Source organism: Ictidomys tridecemlineatus, chromosome 6 (genome assembly GCF_052094955.1).
Source record: "Ictidomys tridecemlineatus isolate mIctTri1 chromosome 6, mIctTri1.hap1, whole genome shotgun sequence".
Classification (NCBI taxonomy): Eukaryota; Metazoa; Chordata; class Mammalia; order Rodentia; family Sciuridae; genus Ictidomys; species Ictidomys tridecemlineatus.
Window position 1 is genome coordinate 148,940,355 of NC_135482.1, and position 17,523 is coordinate 148,957,877.

At 35.4% G+C, this 17,523-nt stretch overlaps 1 protein-coding gene across 1 annotated transcript in view; it reads left to right on the forward strand.

The window, feature by feature from the left end:
* Nucleotides 1–17,523, forward strand: part of Diaph3 (diaphanous related formin 3) — a 455,034-nt gene that overhangs the window by 28,651 nt on the left and 408,860 nt on the right. The window lies entirely within an intron of this gene.

Here is a 17,523-nt window from a genome sequence, read left to right on the forward strand (position 1 = left end):
AAAAACAGTTCTGCTGTAGTCACAGGTTTGAATAATGGTATGTTAGAAACATTAAATATGAACATATGGGAAGCATTTATGCTAAAAACCCATCCCTTTAAGTTGTTTGGTTAAAGGCCTGCAAAAGTATGCCTCATTTAAAGTTTTTTTCTTGAGAGTTAATATCAGAATTGAATTTCACAGGACAGTCTTGTTAAAAGAATGAAGGATTACCACAGTGTTGGGGTCTCTAGGCAGTGTTATAGACGTTGAGCAGTGAGCATTCTCTGGGTATAGGTGCAGTTTAGTTTATCACCATCCATTGTGGATACCTGGGTTGGGAAGGAGGTTTCCTCAGAGGCACAAGGTTGGGAGAAGGGAGAGCTAGAGGAGATCAGTTTGAAAAACTAAGTTGGAAAAAATGGAATATGGACTTAACAATGCTGAGATATTCATCAAAGTGTCCCTGAGTGTTTTTGGAGCTTAGGAGTTCTTTTGACTTTCTCTTTTCTCCCTTGTCCCTCACACCATTTGTCCGTAGTGCAGTATTCCTACTGATCTTCATTTCTTTTATACTGCTAGCCTATTTTGTCCTATAGAAGTGGTTTTCAAACTTGTTTTTTTTTGACTACGACCCACAGTAAGAGGTAGCACCTTTTTTTTTTTTTTTTTTTTTGCTAGCCTAACCATAGAAAACTACAGACTGGGTCTCAGTTTAAAACAAAGTTTTTGTAACCAATATTTAATGTTTTAAGTATAATGAACTCTGTTTATTTCCTATTTCTTTCCACTTTTCTTCACTCCTCTCTCATTATTTTTGGAAAAAAAAAAAAAAACACCGATAGTGATCAGATCCACTAAGAGGATTTAATGACTTACAAGTAACAACTACAGTTAGAAAAGCAAAGTTGGCCTGCATAGGAACTAGAAAGTCATGAGGTCTCTCAATTAGCGTCTATTCTTTATGAAAGCATGTAGGAAAGTTAGGTTAGAGGGACAGTCTTGATTGACTTTGTTTAAGTTCTTTTGCTTTCAAGTTTGGTATCCCTGTTTATGGGGATTGTTTAAGGGAGAAGTAAAAAAAATACTGAGTAAATCATACATTTAAAATATTAACAGTAGGATTAGTAACAAGCACTTTTTTATTGAGGCATGGTTTGCATACAATGTAACATACTAGTTTCAAGGGTAAAGTCTGAAGTTTGACAAATGTATGCAATTATGTATGTGCTACAGTCATGATAGAAAGCTTTTCATTACCTCAGCAGTTCCTTGTGTGCCCCTTTGCAGTCAATTCTCTTTCTTTGTGACTCTTGACAATCTGTTTTCTGAACTACAGTTCAGTTTCTAGAATTTCATGTAAATGGGATGACATAGTATATTATCTGTGTCTGGCTCACTGGTAAAACTACAGTTGGTTGGGTTCTTTCCAGTTTTTGGCTCTTATGAATGAAGCTGCTGTAAACATTTTTCTTTCAGGAATTTTTTCTTCATTTCATCTGTGTTTTTGAGTTTATGGAGATAAAGATGTTTATAATATTTCCTCATCTTTTTAATGCAGGATCTGTCTTGATGCCCTCTTTTCCGAAGTTGATATGGACACTTTGTGATTTTTAGTTTTTCCTTGTTTCATCTAACTAGATGTTGTCAATTTTATTGATCTTTTAAGAGACCCAGCTAATTTTCAATATAGTTCATTTGTTTCAATTTATTTATTATTTTTTTCATTATTTCATTCCATCTGGTTTTTTTATGGTTTTTAAAGATAGAAGCTTAAAACATTGATTCGAGACTTTTTTATGGAAATTTATAGCATAAGATTCTTATATCTGAGAACTGTTTTAGCTTCATTTCACAAATTGTGGGATGTCTTCATTTTTGTTCACTTGAAAATATTATTCCCTATTGATTTCTTCTCTATCTATAGATACATGTTTTAGTATATATTGCTTAATTCTCAAATTTTTGGTATTTTCCTGCTTCTTTCTGTATCCGATATATAATTATCCTGCGGACTGACTTTTGATTTGTGTGAGTTCAGTCTTTCCCAATGTAAGTCTTGCTATATGTCCCAGAATGTGGTCTATCTTGGTGAATGTTCTGTGTTTCTGCTTTTATTGGAATGAATCTATAGATAGTGAAGAGGTCATGATGGTTGATGGTGTTCACATTTTCTATTTGAATTTTCTTGTCTCTTGTTTCAATTACTTTTAAGGGAGAAGTGTTGAAGTCTCCAACTATAATTTTGCATTTTATTTATGTCTCCTTTCCATTCTATCAGCTTTTGCTTCATGTCTTTTGAAGCTTTGCAGTGAAGAGCATATAGTTGTCCCTTGGTCTCCACAGGGTATTGGTTCCAGGACCCCTGCAAATACCAAAATCCATGGATGCTCAACTACTTTATATAAAAGATTTGTATATAATCTTCACACATTATATATTGTGTAGGGAATAATGACATGAATAAGATATTTGTACATGATATGTTCAGTACAGACCCAGTGGTACAGATGCAACCAATATAGGCCTAGATATATTTTCCATCCAAGGTTGCTTGACTCTGTGGATATGGAGGTGCTGACTATATGCATTTAGGATTGTTGTGAGTTGTTTAGTATTATGAATGACTTTTTTTGTCTCTAGTAGTAATCACTAGTTTTTAGTCCTTGGAAATTAGTAGATTTATCTACTTGATATATTTGTCTGCTGCTTCTTTGAAGAACAAATACTTTTTGACTTTTGGAATATCAAGTTTTCTTGATTTCATATTTCTCCCTTTTTCTATCGTGTGTGTGTGTGTGTGTGTGTGTGTGTGTGTGTGTGTGTATGTATGTACGTGTGAGTGTATGTGTATGTTTCCTTTGCCTTTCTTACACTATTTTTATTTCTTTTTTCTTCTGAAGCTATGGCTCTTCTCTGTATATGATGCTTTACTTGCATGATGACCTCTTAAGTTTTCAGCTGCCACTTACGTTGCTGTCTATGACCTTTTCCTCCAATGAGACATACTATCATCATTGGCCTAATGGTTGCAGTCACATGGATATCCCATTTTTACTAGAAACTGTACATGCCCAAACTGTACACTCTTCTCCTAATTTTTTAAAAATATTTTTTAGTTGTAGATGGATACAATACCTTTATTTATTTATTTTTATGTGGTGCTGAGGATCTAACCCAATGCCTCACCCATGCTAGGCAAGTGCTTCACCACTGTGCCGCAACCCCAGCCCCCTCCTAAACTTTTCATTCCTGTATTTTCTTAGTAGTTAGCTTTATCCTTATGCACTTTCTTTGTGGTTATTTTTTGACCCTGTCTCCTCTATCAGAGTGATAGTGTCATCATTTTTCTTGTCTGGACTCCTTAATAGCTTTGTGTTGCTTCCTAAAAAGATGACTTTCAGCAGAACAATCAGAGTGACCTATCTAAATTGTGTATCTGGTTATGCTTTTCCCTATTCAAAACTGCTTATTTGCATCTTTTATCCATAGGTTGAGGCTGTGGTCTTTAATGTGGCATGTGAGGACTCCCTGCTAGGACCCTCCCTCTCTAACTTGATGTACAGCCCTCAGTTAATATGCAGGAAGCTTCTTGGGAATAGATTACTGACAGATTGTAAAAATATAATTGGGAGTGAGTCTGGAAGAGGCTGGGCAGCCACAGGCTTAGGCTAGGGGGCTTGGAACCTCTCCCTTGGAACATGTGTGCCCAGTGAGCTGCTGGTGCAGAGGCAGGCTTGACTTTATTATACCTGAAATACATCTAAAATAAAAACAAAAAGAGAGAAACATAACTGAGGAATTATAGCTCTAGTTAAAAAGCATAAGTATGGTGTAATTATTAGCTATGTGCTAAATATTATCCCAAATGTTAGCTTTATCCATACGTTTAACCTTCACTTGAGCCTCTGAGTAAGTCCTAGTATTTCCATTTTTAAAGATGGGGAAACTGAGAGCTTAATAAACTTTTTCAAAGGCTTGGGTAGCCCGGAATACTGGCAGGTTGGCTCCAGAGAACATCTTTATCAAGAGATTATGCTTCCACTTAAGTACTATTCTTTTTACTACTGAGCACCAAGTATCAAATCTAGAAGTGTATCTCATTATATTCTGCTTTTCTTTTCAAGCCATCTGTATGAGACTTCTCACTTGTAAAATGACAGGGATAAAAGGTATCATAACCATTGATCTTAATCCTGAGAAAAATGTTTATAATTGTGAAGACATATCTAAATTTTCTGTAATGAGATATGAACTATTTTGAATATTTTAAGTACACAAAATGGTGTAAAGAACATTGGAAAAACTTCTGTGCAGGATTTCTTTACAAATCTAGCAACAGTTGTACCCTGCTCCCGGATACAGGTATAGACTTTTCTGGGCCCCTTAAGGCTCCCCATGGAAGTGGAACCAATGTGGATATTGCTTGGTCTGGGATGGGTTCTATCGATTGCTTTGAGAAGCTCTTCCCTTCCTCCTTCTTCTCCTGGATGCTGACTGTTCTCTGTGAACTTCTTAACAAACAACTCATGCAAATTCTGAGTGTTTTCTGTGGGTCTGGTTCACTCAAAGATAGTTCCCCAGGTGAATGGCCTAAAAGGATGGGCTCTGTCTACCTGGGGACTCTTCCTGTACTTTCTGAGATGTGATAGGTTTAGTGGGATATATGCTGAAGTAGACATCACACTCACAGAAGGAGAAAAAATGATTTAAATTTTCTGTCTTTGTGCCTAACTTTTGAGTGAGATAATGAAATATAAATTATTAGTTTTGCCAAAATAAGAGCTCAACTTAAAAAATTATTTTACTGGGGCTGGGATTGTAGTTCAGTAGTAGAGTGCTTGCCTAGCACATGTGAGGCACTGGATTCAACCTCAGCACCACATAAAATTAAATAAATAAAAAATTACTTAAATAAAAAATATTTTTTAAAATAAATTTTTTTCTTTTTTTTTTATTGGTTGTTCAAAACATTACAAAGCTCATGACATATCATCTTCCATACATTTCATTCAAGTGGGTTATGAACTCCCAATTTTTACCCCAAATACAAGTTGCAGAATCACATTGGTTACACATCCACATTTTTACATAATGCCATATTAATGACTGTTGTATTTTGCTACCTTTCCTATCCCCTACTATCCCCCCTCCCCTTCCCTCTCATCTTCCCTCTCTACCCCTTCTGCTGTTGTTTAATTCTCTCCCTTGTTTTTTTTCCCCTTTCCCCTCACAAACTCTTATATGTAATTTTGTGTAACAATGAGGGTCTCCTTCCATTTCCATACAGTTTCCCTTCTCTCTCCCTTTCTCTCCCCCCACTCGTCTCTGTTTAATGTTAGTCTTTTCCTCATGCTATTCTTCTGTGTTCTGATCTTAGTTGCTCTCTTTATATCAAAGAAGACATTTGGCATTTGTTTTTTAAGGATTGGCTAGCTTCACTTAGCATTATCTGCTCTAATGCCATCCATTTCCCTGCAAAATCCATGATTTTGTCATTTTTTAGTGCTGCGTAATACTCCATTGTGTATAAATGCCACAGTTTTTTAATCCATTCATCTATTGAAGGGCATCTAGGTTGATTCCAAAGTCTAGCTATTGTGAATTGTGCTGCTATGATCGTTGATGTGGTAGTATCCCTATAGTATGCTCTTTTAAGGTCCTCAGGGAATAGACCGAGAAGGGCGATAGCTGGGTCAAATGATGGTTCCATTCCCAGCTTTCCTAGGAATCTGCATACTGCTTTCCATATTGGCCGCACCAATTTGCAGTCCCACCAGCAATGTACAAGTGTACCTTTTCCCCCACATCCTCGCCACTACTTATTGTTACTTGACTTCATAATGGCTGCCAATCTTACTGGAGTGAGATGGTATCTTAGGGTGGTTTTGATTTGCATTTCTCTGACTGCTAGAGATGGTGAGCATTTTTTCATATACTTATTGATTGATTGTATGTCCTCCTCTGAGAAGTGTCTGTTCAGGTCCTTGGCCCATTTGTTGATAGGGTTGTTTGTTATCTTATTGTTTATTTTTTTGAGTTCTTTGTATATTCTGGATATTAGGGCTCTATCTGAAGTGTGAGGAGTAAAAATTTGTTCCCAGGATGTAGTAGCCCTGTTTACCTCTCTTAATATGTTTCTCTTGCTGAGAAAAAACTTTTTAGTTTAAGTAAATTACAATTTATTTTAAAAAAATCTCACTTATAGAAAATCCAGAAACATCATTTTAAAAAGTTATTTTACTGGCCTAGTAAAATAGTAGGCTTTCTTTCCTTTTGCATTTCTATTAGCTTTTTATATTTTCCTTGATAAGTTAAAAACAAGTGATAAATCCAAAGGCGTTAATATTTTTTTTACATTCTTTTTGTCAAACTATACATTCAAAATAAACTTTTCTGTATAAAATAGAAATACTAGCATGAACTGGGGCAACTCAATATAAATAATAAAATATATCAAAACAAGTTGTATAGACTTAATATTTACCAAGTCAGGTGGGCCTTTTAAAGCCCATTAATATGAGTTAATTAGGACTTCCTGTGCTGAGATTTTCTGTAGTAGCATTTAAGTACTAACTCAGAATCTTTAAATATTCATGGGATAGTTTAGAGAGTGCCTCCTCACATGAGTAGAAACGTGAGAATGAGATCAAGAGCTCTCAGAGTGGAATATACAAAGATGTAGTGTATGCAGGTTTGTGTATTCATTTTTTCCACTTATTCATCAGATATTTATTGAGTATCTAATATTGTTATAGAAATACAAAGATTCATAAGAATGTGTGCCTCCTGGGAATATAGAGAAACAGACATGTATATAGTGAGTAGTTGTGGTGTGGTGTGAGGGGGGCCACAACAGTGTACAGGATTCAGTAGAAATAGTGAAATATACCTGATCTTGGGGAAGGGTGTAGGAAAGATGACTTTCATTATGAGTCTGAAGGACAAGTTGGCATCCAGACTGGCAGGAGGTGTAATTTTTTTTTTTACCCTGTAATAAATTTAATTCTGAGATGTCAATGGAATGGATTGCTAGTGGAAACACATTAGAAAGCACTTAATGATATCTTTAGAGGACTTTATGTATGGGTAATATTGAGCTGTGCCTTTTAAAAATAGTAATATTTTATTTAGAGGACTAATTTATACTTACTGTTTATATTTGAACATGGATAATTAGAATTATTATCCTAGATACAACTTCGCGTTTTTCTTTTTTAGTGGTTTCTGTGTTCCTTCCTTTTGGTACTTTCCTTACTGCCTTTGTTAACTAACTTTCTGTTTCTGTGACAAAATACCTGAGATAATCAACTTAAAGAAGGAAGGGTTTAGTTTGGATCACAGTTTCAAAGGTTTTACTCCCTCATAACATGGTGCCCTTGCTTTGGGTCTGTGGTGGTGAAGTACATCTTGGCAAAAGCATATGGCAGAGAAGGCCTGTTTACCACATGGTGGTGGTGGGAGGATGGGGAGTGAGAGAAGCTGGGATCCCACTATACCCTTCAAGGGCATAATCCTAGGGGTGTAACTTCCTTCTACTAGGCCCTACAACCTAAAGGTTCTACCATTTCCCAGTAGTCCCACAGATTGGTGACAAAGCCTTTAAATCATGGGCCTTTGGGGGACATTCAAGATCCAAACTATATTACTACCATACATTATGACATTCAATTACAGAGGTTCATATTTGTTTTTAGGATAGGTGGACTGTTCTTTAAATTACAATTGTTGGGAAGAGCCTGGGCTATTACTGAATATCTAAAAGCTTAAACACCTGTCATTTTCCCTAATATATTGTTATGTAAAATATTGTTGAGAGTGATTTAGCCATGTAAGAAGCAATGACTGGTGTTCAAGGCCTGGAGGATTGGAAGGTAATTGCTAATTTATTCAACAAATATTAATAGAACTATCACTCTATGCTTAAAGTCATGCTAAGTTCCAAGGGTAGTTTATTGAGTAGAATGACAATCTCTATTCTCAGGGACTTAAAGCCTTATCCAGTAAATGTATGCATTAATAGGCAGGTTCAGAATGGTATGCAGGGTACCTAATGGCAAACTCCAGGTCTGCAGCATCTACTCCATTCTTGTGGAATGAGGAAGGGCCCCTACATGAATTGTAGGTCAAACTGACAGCTGGAGATTGAGTTGACATTAGCTAGTAAAGAGGATTGTGGGGGTGGAATGGAGGGTCAGTTCTGGAAAGAAAAAAACAACATGTTCATGTTTTTGAGAAATAAGTTTGTTCATTTCATGTAGATCATATAGCAGGAGGTAGTGGAATAGTGGTGAAGAGATTGTCTGATGAGGAAGTCAGGATCAGATCAAGGTGGACCTAGAAGGGTAAGATTTGAATGTCATTTTATGCACAATGGAGAACCATTGAAAGATTTTAAGTAGGAGTGAGGACATGATTGAATTTGCATTTTCAATAAGATCAAAACAATAATGGTATAGAAAATTGCTTACAGTGGTCCCCACTGTAAAAGGGGAGTGAAGACTTGAAAGCTGGTTAGAAGGCTGTAGAACTTATTCTAATAGCCTAAACTAGGGTAATGCCTGTAGGGATGGAGAGAAGATGAATTAATAAAGTGTAATCCATAGGGTTTGCCTATTGTTTTACTGGTTTTCATTGATTATCACAATTCAGATCACTTTTCAGCTAGCATAAGTCAACACAAGAAGTCTTAATTAATTCATAGATTCTGAAAGCACCCTTTTTTTGTGTTTCTCCATTCAGGTCTGAGTGATCTCTTAAGCTGACATTATCTCCACTCCTCCACGCTTTCCTCTTACTTTGTCCTTTGGAACTTAAAGTCTGTTATTTTAATGTTTTCTTTCCTTGCTGTAATTGAAACCTGGATGATGTTTTGTGGCTTTATTTTCCTGCTTGCAGTTCTTTTTGAAACACAAACCAGGAGAGAATGCAGCTTGTTGCATTTTTTTTTTTTCTTGTTACTAGGGATTGAATCCAGCAGCGCTTAACCACTGAGCCACATCTCCAGCCCAGTTTTTGTTTATTTTTCAAATTTTTTATTTTGAGACAGAGTTCTCTCTAAGTTGCTTAGGGCTTTGCAAAGTTGCTGAGGCTGGTTTTGCATTTGGCGATCCTCCTGCCTCAGCCTCCCAAGCCACCTCAAGTATAGGCCTTCTCTTACCTCCCACTGATTCACTGAGGACATTAGAACTTGAGCTGCTTTCTTTTTTTCCACCACTACTTCTGTGATCAGTCTGTATCCATGTATCAGGGTTCCCAACCTGGAGCCTATGTATCAGGAAGGCATCTGTTGTGGAACTTATGGTGTCGGAAAAAAAATCTTTATTTTCATTATTTTTTAAGTGAAATTCAGTATTTTTATTAATTTTGAATATAGGGAGAAAACAGCCATCATTGTATTAAAACAAAAGAACAAACCATAATAGTATTTACCTGTGACTTTCACCAGCAGAAATCAAATGTTTTCAAAGTACATTAGTTATTAAGATATTTCAGAAGTAGTTCATATTCAACATGTTGACATTAAACTTGCATTTACCCTTTCTTTAGTGCAGCAATATATTACTATATTAATCTTTATTTTAATATTTTGATCTTTTTACTTTAGTTTTTTTAAAATTGTATACATTTTTATTTTAGACACTTAAAAGCCTTACTCTGTGTGTAGCTTCAAATTACTCATCTATTGCTATGTGATAAGATTATGATGTGGCTCAGGCTGCAGTCCTCTGAAGTCCTGATAGGACTGGAGGATCCATTTCCAAGATGGTTTACTCATAGCTGACAAGGTGGTGCTGATGTTGGAAAGCGCCCCCAGTTCTTCCTCTGCATGAACAAGGGAGAGAATTGAACAACAGCAGATGAGGTAGAGAGGGAAGATGGGAGGGGAGGGGAGGGGGGATAGGAAAGGTAGCAGAATACAACAGTCACTAATATGCCATTATGTAAAAATGTGAATGTGTAACCGATGTGATCCTGCAATTTGTATTTGGGGTAAAAATGGGAGTTTATAACCCACTTGAATCAAATGTATAAAGATGATATGTCATGAGCTTTGTAATGTTTTGAACAACCAATAAAAAAAAAATAAAGGTATTGTATCCAACTACAAAAAAAAAAAGAGTATTGGAGTATGCAGTAGTTGGTGTGATAGGAATTGTTATTGTGTGATAAGACTGTGGCCTAACACTGGGGATATTTAGCTTATCACACCTGAAACAGTGGCCAGTTTTCTTCCTACTGTGGTCTGTCTTTGTGGAACAGGCAGGCATACTGCTTGGCAGTTAACCGGCACAGTCTCATATAGTTCTTCAGACTTATATGAGGGCTCCTCTCACATGCCTGCTCTGAAAGCCTCTCTTGAGGTATTCTCCAGTCCAGAATTAATCATTTATTCCTATCTGTTGCTAACTTTCTTGGGGGCACTGAAAGCATTTTATTTTCATTTTAATACTTTATCATGTATTTTTCCCCCAAGCAGTGCCATCTGCGGATAAGGTTTTATATTTTATGTATTTTTATTATTCGGTAATCATTCATTCATACCTTTGAGTATCAACGGGCTGACTTCTAGATGTCTGCTAGGTACTGTTATGTAGGCTGAATATACAACAGTGACTATAATATGTGTTGGTCTGAAACAAATTTTCCCAAAACTTAATGACTTAAAACAGCAAACATTTATTTTATCATACAACTTCTGTGGGTCAGGAATTTGGTAGTTGCTTTTATGGGTGGTTCTAGCTTGGGGTTTTTCATGAGGTTTAACAAAGATGTAGTTAATGGTAAATTAAAGCCTTTTTTTGGGATTTCCAATATATTGGAGTCATAGGCCAAAGTTCTGATTCTGGGGTTCCCAAAAAACAGCTCTGGCAACTACACCAAAATCCAAACAGAAAAGGTAATGGTGAATAGTAGGAAAGGAAATTTTAGTCCATATGACCACACTGGAAAGACAAAGAGAGATCCAGTATCTTCACTCTGTCCTCTGGTTGCTGACATGATTGGGGGGTGGACGGTGGGGTGTGACAGAATTGCCTATTTAAGCAGGCTTGGTCAAACTGTGGTCTGGTAGTCATTGACTTCTGGCTTTGCCAGGTAGCTTCAGAGAAGTCTTGTATCACTTGAGGGGGCAATTTTCACTTGTTGTTCAGAATGTTTATTTAGACCCATGGTCCCCGAAGTGGGAAGTTCAGTTCCCATGAGGTGGTTGCAGCTGTTTAGGGCAGTCTCACCTTGGGGTGATGTGCCAGCCTCCTGGTATTCCTATAAGGTGCAGGGTAATGACGGAAGACTATGAGGCACCACTTCAGTGGTCTGAAATAGAATGCTGCAAGTCTTCCCTTAGTCTTCAAGGGGAAAAGATAGGTTAGGTAAATTTAGGGCTAGTAGTTTTTAGAAGAACATTTTTTAAATGATTAACCTGTTGTCCCAAGTTTTCAGTTCTGCAAATATTTCAACAAAATTGACACAGGTGCATTAAAATAGGTTGGAAATCATAACCAGAGCATATATGTAATATAATATATGCATTAATGTAATATATCAATATGTATAATATATAATTATGTTAATTGTATAACATCAAATATAATTAATATGTAATAATATTAATGTTATACTATAATTATTATATGACTATATTCTTACTGTTATAATACAATTCTTATATAATTGCATATTATATACTGTTTAAGCATAGGACGATAGGACAAATGAGTTAACATGCCTACAGGTAGAACTGAACAAATCATAAAGTTTAAGGTAGTAAAGAAGACAGATACAGCCAGGCTTCATCCTGTAATAGTTACCCATGGGGTATCTGCTAGCCTAAGAAGATAGTCACTGCTTTTAGTAAAGGCGGTGTCTTTATGTCCCTCTTACAAGATAACTCACATGATTGTTGGCAAGGGGCCTCTAGCTTTTGGTAGATTTTGGTTCTTTGTCTTGTGAGCCTCCCCTTAGGTATTCTTGGGTGTTCTCATCATCTGGCTGCTGGCATACCCCAGAGTGAATGATCCAAGAAAGAAGAAGACAAAAACTTTAATCTTTTATGACCTTGCTTGTAAGTCATGTTCCATGATTACACCAGTCAGTGATCATTGGAGGCCAGCTCAGCAATTGTCTACAAATGATGGTTTGTCTCACATGGCATTTAAGATTTTAGTGGGAAAGAGATGGAGTCAACATTTACATAGTAAATGAAGTAATTACTATTCTCTTGAGTCATTTGAAAGAACCATGATAGAGAATGGGGTAGGTGCCTGTGCTACTTTAGATTGAGTGGTTAGGGAAGGCATTTCAGGCTTTTTAACCTGCAGTTAAAAGGCAAGGAGTGGTTTTCTTTCTTTTTAACACTCTCTGTGATAAGCATATCATGCAAGGCTTTAGGTAGTGTGTGGTGATGGTTAACACAACAAGCTTGTGGCCAGGCAGGATTTAGAAGCTTTTTCATCAGGAAGTTGTCAGGTTAGTGAGAAAGCTAATTAAAAAGTTAGGCTATTTTAATTGTCAGTTTGTTGAATCCTTTAAAATATAAAATTGCATAAAATTCATAATTTTAAGTGACATTTTAGGTATATTTGGTTAAAATTGATTCTATAGCTAGAAGGACCTTCTGTTTGCCTAATAAATTTTCTTGGATTACATGAATTTTTCCACTTCCGATTCTAAGTAAATACATTTATGATCATATGTAATTTTTCAAACTAGTGAAATGGTACAATGACTGATAATTATGTTTCCTTTTTTAAAAAAACCTCACACTGTGCTTTTAGTATTTATAATATTGTAAAAGTGAAAACCCTAAACACTGAATTTTTTGCCACTACAGTATATTATAGCTAAAAATCCAGTATACAGTCTGATTTTTTTGTTTAATTAATTTTATTTAAGCTGTCATTACTGATTATCAGTGTGATTACTCAGTATGAAGTAATACTCAGTAGGGTGCTCATTTAACCTCCCTTGAAGACAAGTAATATTAATTTATAAAGCTTAGTACGCCCCAGACACAGTCAAAGCTGTTTTAATTGTGGTATACCACCTCCAAAGAACATTATAATGGAATTCCCTGTTTTCTCTGTGTTTAACCAGGTTCTTCAGTGTGAATCATTTGTGTACTTTATTTGCCTGGGTTGAGTTCCTAGTTTGATTTTAAGAAAAGAATTCCATATAAAACTAAAATTTTTATATGAAAATAAAGAGTACACAAATTATAAAACACACATAAATTATCTCTAGCCAATTGCCAAATAACAAAATAACAGCCATCTTGCAGTTAGTATCGTGGGAATTTCTATCATTTTTATGTGTAAAATTATTTTTAAAGTTTGTTCATGTGTTGGATTTCTATCATATATTTATGTGCAAAATTATTTTTAAGGTTTGCTCATGTGTCTTGTTGTACATAGCTTTAAGCAAATTGTATGTGAAATTCAGTGAAAGAAAAATCCACTTGTGCTCAGAATCAAAGTAACATTTCTTTGCAAAATGAAATTTGTTTAACACTATCTTAAAGTGATTTGGTAGTGAGGCCTACTTTGCCTTATCTTGGTAATGTCCAGATTTTGTGGAGTCTACCTGGAGAGCTCAACAGCATTACATACCTTGGTGTGCTTTTACTATAAGCCCAAGGTTTCAACAGGCTCAGTTTACTGTTCTGGTATAGGAAAAAGGATTGCATTTCTTTTCCTCCTATGGCTCTTGCCTTATTTTGTCTTTCACCCTTCTAATTAGGAAAAATAAATAAAATTAATACATCAAGAATGTGAAAGCTGATAATCATATTCCTATCTCGCATCTCATATCTTATATTCCTTTCTGGGCCTTTGTCAATTGATAAACTGGAAAAAGAATATGCTAATTTTTCCTATCTTGCCTTTGGCCAGCTGTATGCTGGTGAGATTCAAATTAGCTTTTCCACTTGGGTAAGATCCAACCCTTTCCCAGGGTTTAGGTGCTAAGCATATATATATATTTATTGTTATTTTTCAAATTTTTGTGTTTTAAATTTACTTGTATAAATGTAGTTTACTGCTAAAAACATAATAGGTAGATTTTTCCCCCCTTTGTGCTATTTTAGAAGCTAAATACTATGAAATTTTTATGTAGGAAGAGTTTTTGAGCTTATTCTTTGTTTAGAAATGCAGTTTTTTTCTAAGGATTAAGCAAATGTATTCCACCTGATGCTGCATTTCAAACTCTTAGCTGGTACCTGACATACAGAAAGCATTCATTCAGTACTTATTAGCCATTGTTAGTTTCATGACTTTTAGAGATTTTTATTTAAAAGCAGGTTTTTTAATTTTAATTTTATTTTTTTGTTGTTGTTGGAAACTAAAGTTTTACACAATCTGTCCCTAATGGAACCATTAGGTTATTCATTTACACAGAAGCTTAAGTGCTTAAGCGGACTACTCCCATTTATTGACATGTTTACATTTATAATATTGATGTTGCATTAATGATGATTTGCGTAATTTCACTTCATTATAAGTTCGGCATATTAATCAAGTTTCGATTTGTGTGAAGACTTGGAGTAGTTTTTATCTTTGGGAATTCATATTAGCTGCACAGAAGTGATGGCACTAAGTCAAAACTCAAAAGATAGAGGAACCGGTTCCATTCTCATTTCCCAGTTGTTTAAGACAAAAATCAAGAATGAGTTCACAGATATACAGAGGGACAGTAACTTCTGCACATAATTCAGGAAGAGACAGTTTTTGTTCTGGGTTTTTTCAGAGTAGAGGACGTTTATATTCTTGAGGCAGATGCCACTTTTCCTTGCTATATGGATAAATTCTATATACCCCTTGCTACATTTTCATATAGCCGTATAATTACTGCCTGTGTGCTAGTCTACTTGATTATTACACAGGTAAGTCCTATGCTGCTTATTTATCTTTGTATCACCAACATCTAATGAATTCTCCATTGCTCTTCATTTCTTTTCGAAGGTCTGAGATACCATGTAGTATCACCATGTAGTATCAAAATAGTAACACTACTTTGACACTTTTTATTGTACAAATGTGCTGCAGATGTTGTCTTCCCTTTGGTCTGTCTGAAAATGTCATTATTTTGCTTCTAGGTATAAAAGGTATTTTCACTTAATACAGAATCTCAAAATGGTAGTACTTTTCCATCAGATTTTAAAGAATCTATTTTTTGTTTTAGCACTGTTGTCATTGTTTTTGCTGAGAAATTAGCTGTCATATTGTATCATTTTTTTCCCTATATAATTTGTCTTTATTTCTTTGGCTGTGCTGCTGTGGTTTGCCTTTTATTTTTAATTTCCAGCAGTTTGTGGAATGCTTAAGTGTTTATATTTATTTTCTTATTGTATTTTCCTGAGCTGCTTGTATCTGTATGTCTGTATGTTTTTTTAGATCTGTATGTATGTATTTTAGTCTTTGTTTCTCCATGTGTTTCCTGAGATGTTTCTTGCATACCATTCTCTTTCTGCTTCTGGATCCTAAGTACACTTGTGTTATGACATTCTATATAGTGTCTCAGATCTTGGTTACTCTTTGATTCCCTGCTTCCCTATGTTTTTCTTCTTTGTGTTTTAGTTTGAGTACTTTCTATTGATATGTGTTCTTTTCTCAGCTATATGCAGGTTTCTGTGCAGACCGACCATTCAATGAAATCTTCACTCCTGGTATACTATTTATTTCTAATGCATTTTTTAAAAAGTAGTTTCTGTGACTTTACTGCTGAAATGAATTTCCCATCTCTACTTGCTGTCAAATACACTTCTTAAATTATGTCTTTTTGTTTTCTAGTTTTAAACTGCCTGTCTGGTAATTCCAATATCTAGGCCCCCTCTAGGTCTATCTTTTTTTTTTAATTTATTTTTATTCTAATTTGTTAAATACAACAGAATTCATTACAATTCATATTACACAAATAGAGCACAACTTTACATATCTCTGGTTGTATAGAAAGTATATTCTTACCATTCATCTCTTCATACATGTACTTAGGGTAATGATGTCCGTCTCATTTCACCATCTTTTCTACCTCTATGCCCCCTACCTTTCTCTCTCACCCCTTTGCCCTATCTAGAGTTGTCTACTCTTTTCATGATCTCCCTCCCAGCCCCACTATGAATCAGTCTCCTTATATCAGAGAAAACATTTGGCATTTGGTTTTTGGGATTGGCTAACTTCACTTTGCATTATATTCTTGAACTCCATCTTTTTACTTGCAAATGCCATGATTTTATTCTCTTTTATTGCTGAGTAATATTCAATTGTGTATATATACTACATTTTCTTTTTCCATTCATCTACCGAAGGGCATCTAGGTTGGTTCTACAGTTTACCTCTTGTGAATTTTGCTGCTCTAAACATTGATGTAGCTGTGTCCCTGTAGTACGCTGTTTTTAAGTCCTTTGGGTATAGAATGAGGAGGAGTGGGATAGCTGTGTCAAATGGTGGTTTCATCCCCAGTTTTCCAAGGAATCTCCATACTGCTTTCCATTTTGGTTTCACCAATTTGCACTTCCACCAGCAATATATGAGTGTGCCTTTATCCCCACATCTTCTCCAATACTTATTGTTGTTTATTTTTTTAATAGCTGCCATTCTGACTGGAGTGAGATGAAATCTTAAGAGTAGTTTTGATTTGCATTTCTCTAATTACTAGAGATGTTGAACATTTTTTCATTTATTTGTTGATTGATTGTATATCTTCTTCAGAGAAGTATCTGTTGAGTTCCTTGGCCCATTTATTGATTGGGTTATTTGTTTTCTTGATGTTGAGATTTTTGAGTTCTTTATGTATTCTAGAGATAGTGCTCTATTTGCTGTGCGTGTGGTAAGAATTTGTTCCCAATTAGTAGGATATCTATTTACCTCACTGATTGTTTCTTTTGCTGAGAAGAAGCTTTTTAGTTTGAATTCATCCTATTTATTGATTCTTGATATTAATTCTTGTGCTATAGGAGCCTTATTAAGGAACTTGGGGTCTAATCTGACATGATAGAGATTGGGGCCTACTTTTTCTTCTAATAGACGCAGTGTCTCTGGTTTAATTCCTGGGTCCTTGATCCACTTTTGAGTTGAATTTTGTGCATGGTGAGAGATAGGGGTTTTATTTCATTTTGTTGCATATGGTTTTCCCAGCATCATTTGTTGAAAATGCTATCTTTTCTCCAATCTATGTTTTTGGCACCTTTGTCTAATATAAGATAATTGTAATTATGTGGGTTAGTCTGCCTGTCCTGTATTCTGTACCACTGGTCTACAGATCTATTTTGGTGCCAATACAATGCTGTTTTTGTTACTATTGCTCTGTATTACAGTTTGAGGTCTGGTATACTGGTGCCACCTGCTTCACTCTTCTTGCTGAGGATTGTTTTAGCTATTCCCAGATGAAATTCGTGACTGCTTTTTCTATTTCTATGAGGAATTTCATTGGAATTTTGATTGTAATTGAATTTAAATCTGTATAATCCTTTTGATAGTAAGGTGATTTTGACAATATTAATTCTTGTATCCATGACATAAGTAGAATTCAGTATAATTCCTAATCATGTCC